Source organism: Scleropages formosus, chromosome 19 (genome assembly GCF_900964775.1).
Source record: "Scleropages formosus chromosome 19, fSclFor1.1, whole genome shotgun sequence".
In the NCBI taxonomy this organism is placed as follows: domain Eukaryota; kingdom Metazoa; phylum Chordata; class Actinopteri; order Osteoglossiformes; family Osteoglossidae; genus Scleropages; species Scleropages formosus.
The window spans coordinates 7161316-7182500 of NC_041824.1; the positions used below are offsets into that span (position 1 = coordinate 7161316).

The following is a 21185-nucleotide window of genomic DNA, read 5'->3' on the forward strand; positions in this document are numbered from 1 at the left end:
CCCCAGGCTGAAAAACACATGGCATATATACTAAAATTCAGCTATTTTGCAGAATAAGGTTTATTTTATAGATAATCCCTCTGTAACAATGTGATCAAAACAACCACGGATGCACGTCCAGTGTGTCGAGCGAGGTTGTCCGCAAACGGTTAACCGATTCTTTCCGTACCGCCGTCGAGTGCAGCGCTCAGCATGTTCGGGCAGGAACTGCATAGTAGTACATTTTGTGTGATTACAGCGACGTGGCGTGACCTTTTCAGCGTGCGGCGGGAGCCTGACGACAGCGTCTGGGTGCACTGCGGGCTCGATGTTTAATTCACAAACGAGTCACAGGCTGGGGTCGATGCGCGGACTCCTGAAAGCGGGCCTCCGCCCGAACCCCAACACCATGTGCCCATCTCCGGCCGATTTACTCCTTTCCGCACTCACTCAGACGGCAGATAAATGTCAGTTTTTAGTATTCAGGCGAAAAAGCAGCATTTGAATAATGTTTCTGTCAGCTGTTAGCCTTTTAATTCACCAATAGTCCCCTGGGAGAAAATTGCTGCAATTTACTACAGCTGCACTTCATATCCTTTTTTCATATCATGCCGTGAGAACAAGTAAAATAGAAATATGCCGTATTTTAAATTCATTTATTCCCTTCTGGTTTTGTGCAATCCATTTCTAGTCACATTTGAATTGTGGATATGCTTTGGAATACACAATGTAATCTACTTTTTTTTTTTTTTCTTTCAAACAAGAACTACTCCCAACCATCCCAACCAGATATGTTTGCTTTTAATGAGCATTTACTCTCCTTTGTAACATAATCACTTGAACTGAAAAGGGAGCATTGCACGGAAATGTACAGACTTCACGAGATTTGACGAGTGCAGTTAATAATGGCTATCGAAATCAAAAGTCTTTAATTTAGAATATTAACAGATACAGGTAGTAATAAGAACCATAAAGTGGGGTAATTCAAAGCTAGATAGATAGATAGATAGATAGATAGATTTAAGAATTTGAGCACTAATGGAGGTGAGAGAAAATGCTGGTACAGCAGGTGAAGAGGCCAGGAGAGAGTTCATCTGCTCCCGTTATATAATTAGTATGTCAGCCATAGAACCCAGAGGCTTGAAATAGTGTGCGGCTGCCTCACTTTTTAGTATGACAAACATAACCCCACAGCTAATTGTGTCGGCTGAGCCTGGGAGGAATTTTTCAAGCCCGAGAAACACACACAGTTTAACTGTACCGCCACAAGGGCTGCTGCCAGCTTACACATAATTACGAGACAAAACGTCCTCTTAAGGCGCCATATGGAAATGTTCTTTTTAAGGTTTATTTTCGAAACGTTGTCGCTTTCAAGAATGCTAAACTATGCATGCATTACATCGTTGCATGTATGGGAAAGCGGATCAGTCTGAGTTTGCGCAGTTCACGTACTAAAGGATATTAAAAGTTTATATGTACTTGTGTATTAGAAAATCATCAGAAATCGATTATGAACTATGGATTGAGTGCGGGAACCGTCCGGAACTTAATAAAACGTCTGCACAACTGCTGACCCGGGTTATGGCAATATCTGACAGGTATTAACCGAACTCCCTCAAGGACAGCAGGTGACTCAGTCTGCTGGATCTCATATCACCAAGCAAGTCTGGTCTACCAGAGCATTCTTGCCATTTAGATCCATCATTCCTGCTTTCCTCAATACCATTCACCTCATCCAGGTATCCGTGATCAGCATCCTCAGTCGCTGACTGTCCCATCTTTAAAGAATCGGAAATCAGTCTCACAGCACCTGGATGGTGCGAAAGGACATGGGTTCAATCCCCGCTCAGTCTTTGTGGAGTTTGCATGTTCTTTCTATGTCTGCGTGGGTTTCCTCCGGGTGCTCTGGTTTCCTCCTGCAGTCCAAAGACATGCTCTTCAGGTTCCCCCATAGTGTGTGAGTGACAGAGAGATTGTGTTCCTAAGATATATGGATGAGTGACCCAGTGTAAGCAATGTACCTAGCAGTGTAAGTCACCGTGGTGAATAAGGTGTGTCGGCTGGTAACATCACGTAGAGTTCACTGGAGGTCGCATCTGCTACATATGTAAATATAGATCCATTTTTGACCATAGCCCTTTAATGGTAGAACAGCTACCTGCAAATGTTCCGGTAAAGACCTCATAACCATGTGTTTAGGCAGCAGTCTGAGCCAAAATACCACAGCTGTACAGTATATGAGTCTGAGGAACAGCCGCTGCACCACTTTTATATGTTGAGTGCTGTGAAAAAGTATTTGTTACCTTTAAAATTTTCTCTGCTTTTGCAGCCTTTTGATGGTAGATTTGATCGCACCTTTTGTCACTTCTGTGAATTGAGCCTGAGAGAGAAAAAGTGACACCTGTATTGTTCTTATATCATTTTTGCACTGTGGAAGGTAATGAATTATTCAGTCGCAGTTGTGCCTTTATGTATGCGCTAACCCTTCTTTTTGCAAAGGAGGAAGGTGGCATCAATGTAAATCTGAGAGTATTTACATTAAAAATAGGCAGCAGAATTCACCCACAAACATATTCATACATCAGAGCATCAAAAGGGTTAGATTATGACTTGCTTTAGCATATTACATGCCCCCTGTATCACAAGCGTGACAATTTCTCCTAAACATTTGACACGAGTGACATGACAACAATGCCTCACTTTAACAGCTGTGTCATAACGCATTTTTAATATTCAGAACAGCTAACTAGCATGCACAAACCTTTCCTTAGACAGAAACACAAATCCCACATGAGATGATGACAAATGTCATCCAAAAAAAACATTTCAGTAATGCAACCTAGACATGTTCACTCAAGTGACACTTTCCTTACGGTAAAATCATGTTTAAAGTCTTTAATAAAAAAAAAATTATTTTAAATTATGGCTTTTAAAGAAAAATTGAAATCTCAGAAAATACGGTATGCCCCAAGGCTCTATTCTCGTCAATCATTTTTCTCATACCAAAAATGTTATCTTATTCATTCAGATAATTCCTTTTTGATTATCAAATGTCTTTGTTAATTATGATTTTACATGAGCTTACAAACAGCAATACAAAATTGCAAGTGGTGTGTGAATCTGTGCTTGAATGTGTGTGTGTGATTGCCCTGCGATGGACTTGCATCCCATCCAGGGGCTGCCCCACCCGCCGCCAGCCTCGCTCTCAGTGATTCCAGGATAGGCTCCAGACCACCACCACCATGACCAGGATAAACAGTTAAGAACAGTAAGTGATTCAGAGAGTGAGAGATGTGCTAAGGTCATTTTTATTTAAGAAAAATTCATACCCACATAATTCCTTTTATCTCTCAAATCTGTTTCTGTCGTATCAAATATGGAACAAGGAAACACCGATTCCTGCTGCAGTACCCTTGACCTACAGTAAACTGATACAGTAAAAATTACCCAGCTGTGTGAACAGTAAGTATATCATTGCAAGAAGTTTAATCACTATAGGTTGCTTAGAGGAAAGCATCAGATACATGAATAAATGTAAATTTATACATCCATTAAGCATAGATTATAACACATGAAAAGAACACTGTGAATTTTAACAATGCTAGTTTACAAACTCATACGTTTTACACAAAAGGCAATATATAAAATTATATGAAATATGTAAAAGTAATATGTATTTCCACTGATTGCACATTTTGAATGATAAATCTCCAAAAAAAAAAAAAAACGTTTCCCAAGGAAGAAGGAGTAGAATTAGAGAGGACCAGGGAATTCTCAAACATTACCAACCATAAACACAATATTGTGTGGGAAAGCAGTAAAAATTTAGATGATACCACCATAAAACATGTTGTGCTGTTTGACAAGTTTTGTGAAGTGCGCTATTTTACATTACCCCACGGAGTACAAGATTTACTCCCTTCCCCAGATGTACTGCACAGCTTTGATGCATTACGCGGTGCGTCCCCCGCCTCCTGTAAGCAAGTTAAAGCGCCGCTGCCAGTGATGGATGAGATTACAATGTTTAAAAATAAAAGAACAAAACAACAACATGGGTGTGTTTAAAATTCCATCTCAATGAACTGTTCTGGCAGAACACCAGTGAGCACTTGCAGCCAGTTAAAACAGACAGAAGAATTATTAGTAAGTTTTAAAACACCACAGAATAGAGCATTCCAAGATTCCAAGGGTGTGGTTTACAAAAAAAAAAAAAGATTAATATGATTTAGGGTTAATGTCTTTATTTGCTGCAAGAACAGACTCGTTCCTGCCACAGCGCGATCAGTCATGGAATTTTTCATCACTTTGTGCCCGCAGTCGTAGTAATAAAAAGTTAACTGAGATGCCTGTTGAATCAAACAGCAGTGTCTTACACGGCTGTCCACGTATGACTTCCTGAAAAAAAAATGAACTTTTTTTCAAAATTCTCAAGTTTCTAATTAGGACATGAGTGCATATTATCAGAATTAAGCCAGTAGATATTAATATGATAAGGAATTTCTTAATACTGGCACTTAATTTACAAAAAAAAAGGCAAAGCAAAGTTACCTATAAAAGAAAGAATAAATAATTAAGAAATAATTTTAAGACCTTCATATCAGCATTAACCCTTTCACTTGGATCGTATGAAACCTTATATTCTGTGGTAAAATAAGAGATTCTGTATAGAAATACAATGATCCTTTTGTAGTAATTATTCTCTTGGAAAGGGATGAAACCTGGCTTGTCTCTTTATTCTATACAATTCACATAATAGTCTGGGGAGGATGCAAGTTCAGACCAGCCAAAGTCGAACCGGGTCTGCGTGTAAATTGCTGCATGTTTACAGCTGCTGAAGTTGCTTTATATTATTGCGGATAATTTAAAGTTCTAATATTGCCACATCTGACCGTTTGTGGTACAGCAAATATGGCAGAAAGTTCTGAAAAGCCAGTCCAAGGAAACATTTTTCCCCACTTTGCTAAAAAAGGGTCTGGGGGGCGTCACAATAGAAAGCTCCTGGTCTCTGACTTCACACTTCAGAGGATAGACTTTTATATCAATGTAACTAGGAAGGAATTAAAATAAAAAGTAAAGTAAAGAAAGTAAAAGTAAAGTAAGTGAAAAACAAAGTCGAACCAAACTGCTTGTCTTGGCCGGAATAGTGCTGTTCCGGTGCCCAGTCCATCGAAGGGTAGCGACACACTCACACCTATTCACACACTGCAGGGGATATAGTGTCACCAATCAACCTGAACTGCATGTCATTGGACTGTGGGAGGAAACCAGAGCACCTAGAGGAAACCCACACAGACACGGGGAGAATGTGCAAACTCCACGCACATTTAGCAGGGGTCGAACCCTGCCGCTTCTCACTGTGCTATTAAGTGGGTGATGCAGAGGTAAATTTATACTGTTGCTTAGAAATCATTGTTGAGTCTTTTAATTTTGAAAGGAATCTGCTCTTTGGTGATTTTTGTGTGAAATAACAATTTCTCCTGTCCGTCCTTTGTCAGTAACCATTTGTCCAATGCAGGACGGTGGTGGTGCTCTAGAGCCTGTCTTGGGTGCAAAATGTGTAAAGGAGGGTACAAGATGTATGGCATGGTAACTCCAGGTGTAGGCTGTTCAGGTGTAGGTTTGAGTCTGGCTCTGTGTGTGCGGTTTCCATGTTCTGCCCATGTTCACATGGGTTTCCACTGGGTACTCTGGTTTCCTCCCACAGTTCAAAAATATAGGCTTCGGGTGAATTGATGATGCTAAATAGTCTGTAGGCTGTGAACAGAACAAAAGACTGGCATCTCATCTAGGGTGTACCCTGAATAGCCTAGCACCCTGTGCTTCCAGGATAGGCTCAAAACCCCCGTAACCCTGACGTTGGCAAGTAGTTACTGACAGTGAGTAAGAAGTAGTACGTACATCTGAGTGCTGAAAATACAAAACTTTTTTCATAGACACGTCCTTTCATACCTCATTGAAATATTTATGAATTACATCCATTTAGGAACAATGAAAAATTAATTGCTTATGAATGCACACTCATTGGATCGACTAAGTACCCTGGATAATAAAATTATTAAGTCATTTATGTTGTTGTTTTTCAGTTTTTTTTTTTTTTTTTTACCTAATTGCTTGCAGTCCGTTCTTCTATTTTAATGGCAAATTGCATTTGACACAGAGAGATATAACATACGACACATGACTTTTTTTTTTATTTTTGTCTACTTCAAGCAGGCTTCAAATCTGTTTTGAAAGGATTTCTTTCTAAACTGCTCTTTTTAAAAATGAAGGTATCCACAAGATCTGCATCACTTAATGTGACAGATTATTTGGCCCAGATGGTGCAGCAATCATCACTCCTTATGAGCATCGCAGCTATCATAAGAGAACATGTCTAGTTGTGACCAGTGTGTGGGAGGGACACTGTTTCGGTGGGTGAGCGTTTACCCCATTTTAAACTGTTACAGTGTAACAGTGGATCTGCTGCGACAAAATACCGCAGTAAGAAAAAAGCCCAGACTGCCAATAGAGTCATTCAGCTGCATGTTTTTCATAGGGCTTGGGAACCATTTCATGGCATTTTCACTCAATATCACAGTAACTTTAGAGTAATAAATTGCATTTCACCTCATTTAATCATGCCGTCCTACCTGAGCTCCTCATGTCTATCTTCCCACCGACTAAACCTTTCTTTCAGAACCGATTCATTACAAAGTTTTCAGCATTCACCATCTCTAGCTCCTTCAGAGCTCTATCGCTTCTGTTCCCCCGACGGATATGTCATTAAATCGAAGTTCACAGACTAGAGCCTGTACCTTACCATTAATATCCAGTTATCCCTGATGACTCAGAGCGTAGGCATCAAAAACAACCCACAGACATGTTTCCAGCGAGACGCTGTCTTTTTTTAATCATGAAACAGATTCCAGGCGACTGTGGATGGACCGGGCTATGCTGAGCAGATTAATGTCACTGGGGCAGGGGGCGGGGGGTATCGGTGGTGTGAGCTGCTCGGGAAAAGGCTGCATAACATGTACAATGTACCTGTCGCAATCTTTGAGACATACTTCTACCCTTATTCATTATTATTAATAGTTTATGTGAGTACTGTTGTTATGACTATGGAGGTTATTAAATAGCTGCAAATAAACAACATGACCACCCCCACGAAAACTATAACAAGAACTGGAAACATGAAATCTGTACCATCAATACATAGTCTCTAATTGCATCTGTATGGTTATTTATTCCTTTACTTATCCCAAAGTCGCCAGAAGCTTTCACTGTAGACTCAATATGTAATTATAGCTACATTCGATGCTGTGATCATTGCGTTTTTCATTAATGCCATTCGCAACAATGGATTTCAAAGAAGCTGTTAGAAAGAAATCCTGTCTTTCTGTCTCCACCATTGGGACATGTCAGTTATGTCCCTCTGCATATCAAAGACTCATGGATATACGTTCTGCGGGAGATGATCTTTTTCTCACGATTTTTGGTGCTTCGGAGACCCAATGGTTCGGCAAAATAAAGCTTAAAGATATTTTATTTCTACTTCCGGGCAGCATTTCCCAAAACAAAAGCTGGAGAAGACCAGTCCTTTACTTGTGTCGTACAAATGCGTTTAATTTTCCGAGCTCTGCATTTTCCAACAATAACATAATAACATTAGTTCTTTTGTTGAGATGCTTTCTGGACATTAAATGGACAAGAAAGTTATGGTAAATGGAAAACCTTGAATAGTATCATGAGTGGATCCAACAGGGTAACAGTATGTCAGATTCTGGGGGTTGCAAAAATAATCGAAATATTTCTCAATGCAGTCATACACAGGTTTGTCTGAACATTGGCTATGCCCCCCTCTTAAGAATATGACTGGATCCAATATATTTTGCGGGCTTCTGGACTTTTTTTTTTTACTCGGCGTTATAAACCTCTTGGTTTGAAGAACTGAAATTATACTCTAACATGATGCAGCATATCATGAAGATAAATATTACTGATACAGCACTTTAGTGGATTGGCCTGCGCTTTTAAAGTGCAATGTTACTGAGCTAAAACGGCGATGGTCCAAATTGACAACACGCATTATTTCATTGCGCAGACACATAAGAGCTTATTAGTCTATTGTAGCCTGGATTCTTTCTGTCAGGTTAACCTCTGAACGCTCCAAAGTGCTTCCTCCATAAGTACATAGAATTGAGAGCAAATTATGTCCATTAGCTGCCCACATTTCACAAGCAATTGCATTACAAATAGTGCACGTGAAAAGTAATTGTGACTGCGTTCGTAGAAGTCACGAGTTATTGGGCAAATGTGCACCCCGCACGATGTCTTTCATGCTGTTGATCGGGAATTTTGCTAATGGATAAGAGCGAATGCTGCGTGGTCCTTAATGGCGAGCATTTTTTTTTTTTTTGCTTTCGTTTGTTATGTCCTGTGAATTTATCTGCCAACAATAACACAGCTCATTAACTACATATGTATACACCAGGGATCTGCGTTAGAGTTAATGTACTGAAAACTGCGTTCTCCTTTGTTTAACACAGTTTTATTATGGATAAATTCATCGCCTCTAAATTAAGCACAAAAAAGTGATACTGTGTATATATATGTGTGTGTGTATGCATTTATATATATATATTACATATGTATGTAATGTATGTATATATATGCGTATGTATGTAGTATGAGTACGTGTATATGTATGAATATGAGTATATATATCTATAGGGCGTGGCGTGGCAGTGCCTGCTGTGTGGCGGGTCTGGGGTTCGAGCCCTGCTTGGGGTGCCTTATGACGGACTGGCATCCCATCCTGAGAGTGTCCCCTCCCCCTTCGGCCTTGCGCCCTGTGTTGCTGGGTTAGGCTCCGGGTTGCCGTAACCCCAAGTGGTTGTTGACGTTGGTTGGTTGGTATATAAGTATGTAAATATATTTATAAAATACACTTATATATACATACCGCATCTACATATATAATTTAGAATGAGCTTGAATGTCACCTTGTTCACTTATTGTTTACAGTCAGTCTTATTGCCTTTACTTTGGACTTACACTCAAAACATCAAAATGCCTACATCTCAGTCATAATAACTTAGTTTGAATACAGTTTTAAGTTTGTTTTTTTTTTGTTATTTCTATTGGCAGTAAGTAGGTTTATAAATGGGAAAAATGTCTATCCTTTGTCTTTGATTGGTATGATGGGGCAGATGGTACGGTCCCTGGTTCAAATACCTCCTCCTGTTTTTGTACCCTGGAGCAACACCAGTTTATTCTCAATTGATATAGTACCAGTAGCCTGCTGTGAAGGAAGGGCACATCAGTGAAACGTTGATAATCAAACATTTTAAATCAGCTGGTAGTGTAGTGGTTCAAGCTACTGCCTCTTGTCCTCAAAGGTCGCAGGTTCAATTCCCACCTCTGGCTGTAGTACCCTTAAGCGAGGTACTTACCCTAAATTGCCCCAGTAAAAATTACCCAGTTGTATAAATGGGTCAATGACTGTAAGTACCTTAACATGAAAAGTTGCTTTCAAGAAAAGTGTCAACTAAATGAGTTCATATAATGTAAGCTGCACTGGACAAATGCACTGCCAGCAAGACTTTGTCATTTTAAATGATGACCAGCTATCACTGTACTAATATTAGAATAACAAATACACACACACACATTTATACAAATATTTACCAATATTTCCTAGGTAATTTTCTAAAGTTTATGTGAACATGGAAATGCCCCTGTCTTCACTGAAGAATAGCTTTTTTTTCGATGAAATGACTGGGAAACTAGAAAAGAGAAATACCCATAGAAAGGAAATTATACAGTAAGGATACAAGAAGAATACCTTTGTCACTATATGAAAGCCAGAATGCAAGTGCAACATGTCTCTGTCTCACAAAAGGAGGACTTCTTCAAGAAGCCTGGTCCCTCCAGGTGTCCCCACCACACAAAGTAAATATGCGGCGGCAGTGAGTCATTATGCAAGTGGCCCATTGTTCCAACCCAGTAATCCTAAACACACCTGCAATCCCCTTCCTTCCTGCACCGGAGTTCCCACAAACCAAAGCAGGCCAGTGAAAGAGAACAGCAACCATGATGTCATTTCTTCACAGGTTCCCATGACAAAACTTATTTAGGGAAAAAAAAAAAAAAAAAGAAGTTGAGAGTTTCCACATGAACGCAGCCATTGGATGGGAGGGTTTCGGGATTACTCAGCGACATGGTGTAATGAAGCAGTCTTAAAAAAAAACAATAAATAGCTATTATCACTAGAACTGGGTACACAATCCAGCACTTAATTCATAACAATATAGTGAAGTATCATTTAAAATGTTTCTCTTATTTTCCCAAAGACCATACTATCACACACACACACACATTTTCAGAACCGCTCATCCCATACGGGGTCACGGGGGAACCGGAGCCTACCCGGTAACACAGGGCGTAAGGCCAGAGGGGCAGGGGACACACCCAGGACGGGACGCCAGTCCGCCGCAAGGCACCCCAAGCGGGACTCGAACCCCAGACCCACCGGAGAGCAGGACTGCAGTCCAACCCACTGCGCCACCGCACCCCCTGACCATACTATCAACTATCTGTATTAATCGTCTTGTTTCCAGACTAAAAGGGATACCAGGGAAGCTCACGGGACTCCAAGAGTGGGGCGGCAACATGGAGAGTATTTTTTAAAAGTCAGTACCTCACCTCAGCTGGATTCCGTTCAACGGCTGTTCATTTACTTGTTTGACTGACAGTCATTTTGTCGTTATTTTGTAGCTAATACAGCAACAAATAATACTCAAGCAGATGTTTGCATTAAATATTAATTCAACCTCAATTCTCTTAAGCTACCAAACTGAGCTTTGTCGTTTATTATTAAAGAAAAATGGGCTTTAGTACGACACCAAGAAGGGGGGGAAATTACAGGCTGCTATGTGATTTGTCGATGAAAATGGATCGTTTTCGTAAAAATGCAGCTGCTTCGTATTCCGATGTGCCTGTAAAAGAAACACAGTTGACGTTAAAACTTTTAAAACTTTGGCAAACTTGCTGAATACATAACATATTCCTTAACTTTTCCCCCTTTCAAATCTTTCTTAAGAGGGTAAAAATCCTTTTTTTTTTCTGTAAAAACAAATAAGCATTTGTTTGTCTTGTACCACTTGATTTCTGTCTGAGATGAGAATTTAAACGTAAGTACAAAGAGGTACAGCATTATACTGCGGATTGAAGTGCATGAAAATTAAGTTTATTTGTTTATTGTTGCTAGTCTGAATTTACATATCCTTCCTGATAAAATGGGGCAGATGGCAAAGGGTTTTAGTTTAGCTATGTTCAAACAGCAAAAATGCAGTACTGATTAACCCGAACTATACGAGCTATGACAAATAAAAGAGAATAATATATAAACAACACACAGGTTGTATATTAATATGGATGAAAGCGTTCTATATTCAGCACCACTTCAGAGAAAGAAGCTTATCCCCGAGGCTATATTAAAACTTAACTGTAATCCCAAGCTATTATTCCTGTTTTGAATAATTTTTTAAACCTTTGAATTAACTATTCTTTTGGGGACAATCACTGGGATCACCATGGGGTAATGTTTTTCGGTGTTGTATGTATGTGCCCTCAACTCTCGCATACATTATATTTTGTTCGCTGTAAACGACCATCTGCATTTCCACTGCCAGTTGCCTTCAAGGAGTTAACAGCGGTGGGAAATTCGAGGGAAGCAGTTAATTGGCATTCAGGAAAAGTAACTGTGCCGCTCTGTGCCAGTCAGACAGCCGGTGGGGCATGACAAGCCGACTCTGTCTTGCGGTTTTCATCAGGCCAGAGCTGGTGATCTGTGCGTTGCTTATGTTAAATAGCTTTGCATGTCTTTTAAAGAGACTCCCCAAGTCCTACGACCGTAAGCCACGGCGACAAACACAGAAATCCGTGCGTGCGAAGCAACAGATGCGGGACGATGCCAAAAACTGGCGCGAACATTTCAACGCAAATGACGAAACTTTGCAACCGACACAATGAATTGATGCGGTTTCGATAGGATGCAACTGAGACCTAAATCTCACAGTTCTCTAAATTTAGCTTAACGCAGGCAACTCATTAATGCTTGGCCAGCCATCTCAGCTTCGGAGACAAAACAAAATCTTTGTTATGCTAATCTGCGTGAATAATTGAATTTCTAAATATATATTAGGAAACACACTGTGTTAATTGTACCACATATTTCATCTAGTGTTAGAATGTGTGCTTTTTCCTATTTATTACATGGCGATTTGAGTCAGTTTACTTATAATTACACTTGGAGGTAATCAGTTGTCACCAACAAATGGCAATAAAGACAATGCAACACTGTGTTTATGTATGAATTTATTTTCATACAGAGCACTCTGTTCCAGACAATTAAGGCAACAGGAAACAGGGTGATTGGGATAGTTACTGCTGTGAAAGAGAGGATTGCTTTTGAGAGGGTGACTTTGGCACTCACTAAAGCCACAAGACTCTGGGAAATGGATGGAGTGGAGTTATTAGTGCCTTCATTATGCAGAACAATTCTTCTGACCTGCCCAGAGAAATGAACACTCTAATTACAGCTTCCAGAACTCTCATAAAAGACTTTTTTTTTTCTTTTTTTGAACGAGACAACAGCGGTAAATGAGTGGATATTTTGAATACAGCATATTCTAAATTTGGGTGGCCATTTTTTTTTTTTTTGTGAAGAACACTGGGGAATATGAAGGGGTTGGGGGTGTGAGGGCACCGATACAGTACAAACACAGCCCCTAATGATAAATGCTTAATTTCTTGCTATGCAAATTCATTCTTCAACCATTCCTGGGCTATTTACAGCAAGTGAGTGTTAATAATGGGGGGACGAGAACAAAGTGGATCTCAGTGTTTGGCCTCTCATGTGAAACAGTAAGCCTACTTCCCCAATCTGAAAGACGAGAGTGGGGGGGTGAGAGCAATACAGTAGACTGGTGGGAACTACAAGGAGTTGCACAACCATATATTATAGGGCAGGACCAGGCTCCCAGCCTAATTGTGAATGGAATTTGTAAGAAGTTATTTAATGAGGAAATGAGGATGTGAATCAAAGTAACATTCCTTAGGAAACGGATGAGAAAAGAGTCTGCTTGCTTATTACCATATGCGAAAAAAAATCCAATTAAAGATTACTTGCAGTTATAATGTAACACTTCATAATGAAGATAAACATTCAGTCAAATCAAGGTCAAATATGTAACATTGTAAATGAAGGCAGGAAGGAAAAAAGAATGGAGTGCATAAAATAGCGTGTGAAGAGTTGTGTAAACTGCTTTTTAAAATCTGTGTCTGTGCATTATAGTGAGGATCAACTTCTGTGCGAGGACAGTGTTTGTACCTCGAACCAGTCTGGTATAGTAACCTCAGGACAGGTTTTGGTCTGCTAGAAAGCATAAATTAGCATTTTATTTGGGTCAAATACAAAACCTTGAATAGAACTCACAATAAAAGACAGCATGACTTGTAAACTGCAGCTCATTAGACACAATAAATGGTTTAAAATTAGTCACGCCTCCTCGTTTCCCCTACATCTGCAATGATATGTTTTACGATGAACGCCGCACTCTCTTTTCTTCCTGGCTCAAGAGGGATGTTTAGTTGTCGTCTCAACTAAGCAGCTAGATAGCAGTTTAATTGCTTTGCGGTTCTTAAATATTGCTGGACACCTGTGCTTGAAAAATTACAATAAGTAAATACACCATGCTATTAAGACCTTGAAGAGCTATTCCTACTGAAATTGCCGTAGCAATAAAAAAAGCAGTTAAAGGGTGACAGTTGAAATGTAGTGACGGAGGGATTACAAGAAATTTTGCTCATAAATATTCGAACCATCTGAACCTGTGAAACAAGACTTTCGGAGATGACGTAATACAGCAGTTATAGCAGTTACAAATTATTAAGGCCATTTGGGGCTTTAAAAATAGCTACCTAGATTCAGTATTCGTGCATTGCTAGTTTTACCTTTGCAAATTCAGTTTATTCCTAACGCTGCCCATCCCCCACCTCCCAGCTACATTATCCCGCAATGCCTTAATGACGCTATTTAGAGTCACAAATGTCACGGCCAGTTATATATTGTGTAACTTTTCCAATTATGCTCAACTCAGAATTTTACCGAAATAAATAATGAGCACTTTGCTGCTAATTCAACGGCAAAATGGCCCGTCTCTGATTAACCTGACAAGTTCACCAGTGAATGGGAACCTCTGGGCTGATTGGATTTCCCAGCGAATTGTAACAGGTCTGCATCATTCCAACTATATGTATGAGTGCAATTCAATTACAGATAACATTCAAAAGAGCTAATGCTGTCAAATAATAGATCCAGCGTATTTTACATTTACGTGGTCAAAACCATTGTATCTGAGGCCATCAATCAAAAGCCCCATGTGACTCCCCATCAAAACATCTCTGCTGTGAGGAATATCAGCTGAATGACTGAGAGGAAGTTGAGGAAGGAAAAAATAATAATTTGGGAAAAAGAAAAAAAAAAAAAAACATCCCGAGCTTTCAAAAGTTTAGGGCATTGTCGAAACCCCACAAATTAGAATGGATGGGACTGTAAGTACAGAATGGAAATATTCACAAAGTGTGAAATTAGAATATGCACAGCTACAACTATCTCTCCACTGGGCATAACAAGCGAAGAGGAGGTAGTTGTCATGGTGATTAATGCAACTCCATTGAGTTAACCTGCAGAAAAAAGATGGAATGGGATTTCTGAAAGCATTTCCATCCTTGACACAAGCTAATAAGGCCTTGTTTTCTCCTCAGGTGCACCGTGTGTGTTTTCAGAAATGCGAGCCACATCGCCTATTAAATGTTTGTGATCTTCTCCTGATGGCTGAACAAGTTTCTTTTCAGGTTTGGCAGATGTGTGCATTAAGCCAGTTCCCTAGTAAGTTTAAATCTGGCTTCTCTCATTGGTGGAAAACAGAAGCTCTTCATTAGAAAACATGAAGTGGTAAATTGAAACCTCTGAATGGCATTTCAATTGGGGGAAAACAAACTGGCCGCTGTGAAATGGATCCTAAGAGCAGGAGAACACTATATGTATCGGGTAAAGCAAACAAAAAAAGGGAATCATAAACACGCACCAGGAAAGAAAGTCTACTTATTGTCTAGCGTCGCTCTAATACTATAAAAAATATATTGAACTGGATTAATACTAACAACCTAGAAAAGCACGTGTTGTAAGCAGGTAAACAGCCACACCCGCCTCTGAGGTTATTGACCACACCTGATGAAATTACATGGGTTAGGTGTGGCCAAAATATTTACATTGACTGTTGGAGGGTGGAAATTTGTTGCACTGTGGAGGTCACACTGGTGGGGATTCAAATACTGCACAAAGTGTCTTGTTTATTGGTTTTTTTTTTTTTTTTTTTTTTTTTTGGCAGGGGGGTGTGTTTTAAATGAAACACTGTGAATGCACCCCCATGTTAAGTGTTTGTGTTTAATTTTAGATCCACATGGATTTTATTGTACTTTACATAAATACATGTTCTAGGGGAATCAGTTCATATTTTCACCGTTATATCTTTGCTAATCATATAGGACTACTTGTGTGTATGTGGTGTGTAGTTCAGTGATGCTGTGTGTGTGTGTGTATATATATATATATATGTGTATGTTATAAAATTGCCAGTTATAATGTAAGAATGGTCACTTAATCAAATTCATACTGAAATAACCATATATTCCAGTTCTCAACCTCCTGAAAAGGTACAAGTCAGGAATTTATACAAGGTGAAGACAGAAAGTATCCACAAAATTCTTCATAAAATTTATATTGGATACTTGTTCACTTTTCCTGGTATATAATATATACAGTATATATAATACAGTGCTGCTTGAAAGTATGTGAACCCCATGGGGATGTTTCTTATTCTTGTATAACATGTTAAACTAAAATCTAAATGTTAAATCTTGATTTTATAAAATTAATAAATGGTTATTATTTACACACCTGGTTCTACTAACCTGCTCGGTTTAACCAGTACAACTTGGGCTTTGCTTATTTTCGCACCTGCACTACTTGTGTGTTTCTACTACAGACACGATTTCCTCCAAAGCAACATATGGAACTGGTCATTACACACCTATTATGTTAGATGAAAAAGCCTGCTTTTCATTAAATAACAATTTTGTGGTAAAACTAAAGGACACAAGGGGTTCATAAAGTTTCAAGAAGCACTGTATACAGTATATACACACACACACACACATACATGAAAATACAGCATTAAATAGTAGGTGTCAGCTGCCAAGCACCACAAAAAACCCAAACTATCTCTTCTTGTTCCTGTTATGGACCATGAGCCAGGGAGACAGAACCTGCACCGATGATGTCAGTCCTCTCTTACTTTGCATAGGACACAGACGCACCCCCTCATGGGGAGGGATGGGGAGGGGAGGGGAGGGGTGGGGTGGGATGAGGATTATTCTGTGTTCTGTGACAAGGTCAAGCTGAGTGATATCATCTCAATAAAAGCAGCTGCTCTCTTTATAACCTCTCCGGCTTAATTTTTCATCTGATCACTGTTAGACTTTGCCTTCTAGAAAAAAGGAATAAAGCTGTTGTTTGGGGATCTCAGTTAGGTTTATATGATGCAGAAAAAGAGGAAAAAAAGGACCTGTAAGCAATTTGTAAAACATTTTTTTATTTAATATTCAAGCATCTGATTCCTTGTAAGTGTTTTTTTTTATTATTTTTGGATAGAAATCTGAAAAAAATGCCATGGTTTCTACATGATTTTACTGGGTATTAAAATCTACATTTGCCTTTGGTAATAATTTTTTTCTTCTTATATAAGACCTTTTAAACGTGAACAGTTGTGCCTAAAAGTAGTCCAAAGGCACCACTGACACATCAGCTACTTGAAGCACTGTTTCATCACTTTAATTAAACCCGTAATGTTTGGCTGTTGGAGTAATTTTATGAAAAGGCGTCACAGACATTTTCATCTTGTTGGTGATGTCATCTCAGCCAGGGCCACATTTAAACCCGACAGCCAGCGCTCTGCATCTAAGGGTGTTATAAAATGCATGGAGAGATGTGTACATAGACAAGCAGGATTTAGAGTATGGAAAAGTAATTGACAAAATAGCATTTGTCTTATGTAGAATCCACTGTAACTTCTCAAAGACTGACCATTTACCATGGATAAAAACTTAGATTTATTCATTTTGCTGACACTTTTCACCAAAGCAACTTACAATGTTAAGGTTATAATTATCACAAGTTTACAATTATTTACCCATTTGAACAGCTGGGTTATTTTACTGGAGCAATTTAGGGTAAATACTTTGCTCAAGGGTACTACAGCCAGAGGTGGGGATTAAAGCTGCAACCTTTGGGTCCAAAGCCAGTAGCTCTAACCACTATGCTACCAGCTGTCCCGCTTTTAATATACAGTATATGCATGTAGAAATAAAGGAAATAAATGCCAGTGCAAATGATTTCTTCTGCCTTGAGCTCAAAGCGAACAAGGAAGCTGATCTTGAGAAATTATTGGGGGTAAATGTTGGAGGTAAATTCCAGTGTTTACATGCCTACATTATTTTGGTTAGGTCTTCCAGTCCTGGTTTTTTGTGAACCATTTAGCCGGCGAGCTGCGGACTTCAGCTTCCTGCGCATCATCCAACTTGCAGGGATATGCAAACAATTGTGGCTCTAGGAGGAGGGGCGGCTATGTGGAGCGAGAGACTGCAAACCACTCATTTGCTTACCTAATATTGGGATTCATGGACATACAGCAAAACAATTCCTGAAATGATGTTAGATTTAATGACAGAGCCACTAATGTTGATTGGATTAGAGATCAGTTTAAAAAAAAAAAAAAAAAAAATGAATAAACTAATAGAGGGATGCATAAAATTTCCATTTATTCATTTAGCTGATGCCTCTCTACAAAGGAACTTCCAATGATTTACACATTTGTATAGTAGAATAATTTTTACTGGAGAAATTTTAAGGTAAGTACCTTGCTCAGGGGTACCAGCTAACCATTACGCCACCTGCTGTACCTTTTCAGCAACATTTACTGCCATACATTTATCCTTTTTTTTTTTTTTAAAAAAAAAAAAAAAAAAAAAAAAAGTTTTTAACCAACATACTATGCTAGCGATTTCCAAGTACTAAATTTTTTTTTCAGTTTCAACAGCCCGCTCAAAATGCAATGCAACGACTATATGTTGGTGAAAGAACCTGGCTAGAAAACAGCAGAATAAAGAACTGTAATGCTAGCATTTCCTGATCCGAAATGCAGTTACATCTTAAACGCCTTTCCATGTAGAAGGAAAGAGAAGCAATGACACATCACACAAATTCTGATAACCAATTTCTTGTTATTCCAATAAAAAATACATTCATACAGAAATATAACAATTTTGCAAAACAATTTCAAATAAAATTTTCCAGAGCAAAAACAACAAGAAAAAAATCCTTTACAAAAATTTTTTCTGTCTTTTTGTAATTTTTTTTTTTTTTTTTTTTTTTTTTTTTTTATTAAACAAAGATCCGTAAGATAACAGGGAATTTTCATAGAACGAGGAGTGTGAATTATAGAAACATTTCTCAGTTAAGTTGCAAGCACACGTGAGGCTTCATTAAGGCTCGATTACCACCTGAATATTATTGGCAGAGGTTTCCAAAACAAGACGCCCTTTTACAAGCGATTTAGGTGCCGCAAGCTGCTTTGAGTTTGTCATTATTCCTGCTAATTTTTATTTCGACAAATCACGGCGTGTTACTAAAAGTGTACAAAGAAAAAAATAACAATTCAAACACACTGAATATTTCTTACTGGGGCAGTGAACCTCATGCATTTCCAATTCTCACCCAACTTAAAAAGTATAACCTATACCTATCTTTTTATAGAAGATATGATTTTTTTTTTTTGGTCCCTTATTCTAAGAAAAAAAACGTAAACATCTTTACAAAATGTAGTACACTCAACCACATGAACAAGACATCCGATTTGTTATCATATATGAATAAAATAGACTGAATGTGATTGCTGCGTTGTTATTTCTGGATTTTTTTTCTCCTCCTTTATAATGACACTCCAGACAGGTCAATAACCGACAGACTGAGTCAGCAGTCTGCGGGCAACCCAGTGCCAACAAAGCCTTCTGCGATTATGCACGACAAGGCCCGGCCTGCCCCACTGTAGCCTGTAAATCACAATAAATCTGCAGTCCTTCCTCAGTGTCTGCGGCAGGGAATGCAGGGCTGCCAATGACGACTTTTCAAATCCATTTCTCATGAAAACATTGAACGTCCAGCTTTCCTGGCTCATCCGGACTCCGTACCTTTATACTAAATTTACATATTGTGTAAGACAACCAATATACAGTACTACACAGTAGTAAAAGAATTCAACAAATTGTTTTAAGTGCACTATAAAATAAAATTTAAGATTAAGATTTTTTGACAATAACTCAATTTCATTTGGCTGGGATTAAAAAAAAAAAAAACATTCTGTGATGCTGCGTTAAAGGATGTCACCTGTCAACCAATGATATTAATTTATTTTGAACAGATCTGAACGATTAATGAGTGAACCATGTACAAACGCAAGAAAAGTGCAAGTTCATGTGAAATAGAGCCTTAATAAAGCTTTTCCATCACCCATACTACCTTGCGTGACCCCCAAGGGAATCTACTCCACAGGACAAGATCACTTGCATAAGGCACCATTAAGGTCAACAGTGCATTAACAGCTAGAAAGGAAAATGAAAATTAGTCCTCAAGGCATAAATAAGTTAAAGAAGAGAGTTTCCAAAGTAATTCAGTTGCTAAGCAATAGTGGTTTCAACCCCCCCACCCCCACTCCCACCCCCCACTCAAAAAAAAAAGGCCTTATGCACAGTTGTAACACTAAACCATTTTTGAACTTAGCTGCACTTTATTGGAATCTATTTGCAGTCCTGATAATAAGTAACAGGAAGTGCAGAAACCTTAGAACCATGCAATCTGCCTATTATGAAGTTATAATTTTGTTATATCTCTAAGCACACGGCTTATTCCGCGGACTACAAATGAGCTTTGAAGCATGTAAAACAAGCTCCTCAACACATTGCACACTTAGTAGCTGCACCAAACACCAAAAAAGCCCCTTTCATTCAGGACGGGATCGCCGTCTTTTTCGGATGAGGGCTATCGATGTCGTTGAAGCCGAACATCGACAACTATGGGTTTCCCTCCTTCGGGGTGCCTAGGAATTAAGTTTAAAAAAAAAAAAAGAAAAAAAAAAAGAAAAAGAAAAAAAAAAACACCCCCTCATTCAACTCCAGGCTCACTGCTCCACTCAGCCACATGCAGACCAGATTTCCTCACACCCATCCCACGACCACGAGGAAACAGAAACAGAACTTGTTCCACACCGCGGGGCTCGGCATTAACAGCTGTCCGGTCGTCCAAGACAGGCGGTCGGACAGGTAGAAGGTAGAATCGTTATGATGCGTGTCGACGGTAAATTAAGGTCAACACATTAAGAAATCTGATGCAAAATGACAAGTAACACCATAAAAAAAGAAGCCGTGTGACATCATTAATTGCATCTGTATTTTTTCTTTCAAAATTGTTTTTCCTCGCTAGATACTGCTCAAATCTGTCAGGCCCAACATATTGCTATTTTGGGCAATTTCTTTAGGTCGGAGCCTTTTTGTAAGTACAGTCAGTCAATGCTGTTATAATGTAATAGTTGTGTTCCCATGAAACATTGCGTTATGGTAATTTGTGTAACTGGCGGTAATTTTCGAAACTAAAAGTTTCAAAGGGAAAATGCGGTTGGGCACGAAAAATACAGCAATCATGACCTGCACAAACTCATAGCACACTCAAAATCGAGTTAGAAGATACTGTGAAATTAACCAAAAACGTAGCCTACTGGAAATAAATTATCGATCACAGGAAACAATGGAGGAATATGCAGATTGTAACACTTGGCTCTTTTGTTTCTTTCAAGGTGCTCTGTAACGACCAACGTCTTTCCTAGCGTTGTAATCTTTTTTACGATCCCAATCCTCAAACACCACCAGAACACTTCTTTACAGTCTTACCACTGCGGTCAACCACATTTCATACAGCACATTGAAATTAAGCACAAAACGGGGGGGAAGAAAAAAAAAAAAAAAAAGGTTCGCGTGTGTGAATTTTTTGA

The 21185-nt window shown here is 39.0% G+C and overlaps 1 protein-coding gene across 1 annotated transcript in view; it reads right to left on the reverse strand.

Annotated features, from left to right (window-relative positions):
- Positions 1-21150: 21150 nt before the first annotated feature.
- The window catches only part of klf6a (Kruppel like factor 6a), a 7693-nt gene continuing 7658 nt past the window's right edge, over positions 21151-21185 (reverse strand). The window contains exon 4 of the mRNA XM_018740983.2: positions 21151-21185. This exon is cut by the window's right edge and continues 768 nt beyond it. The gene's annotated coding sequence lies outside the window, so the exon portion shown is untranslated.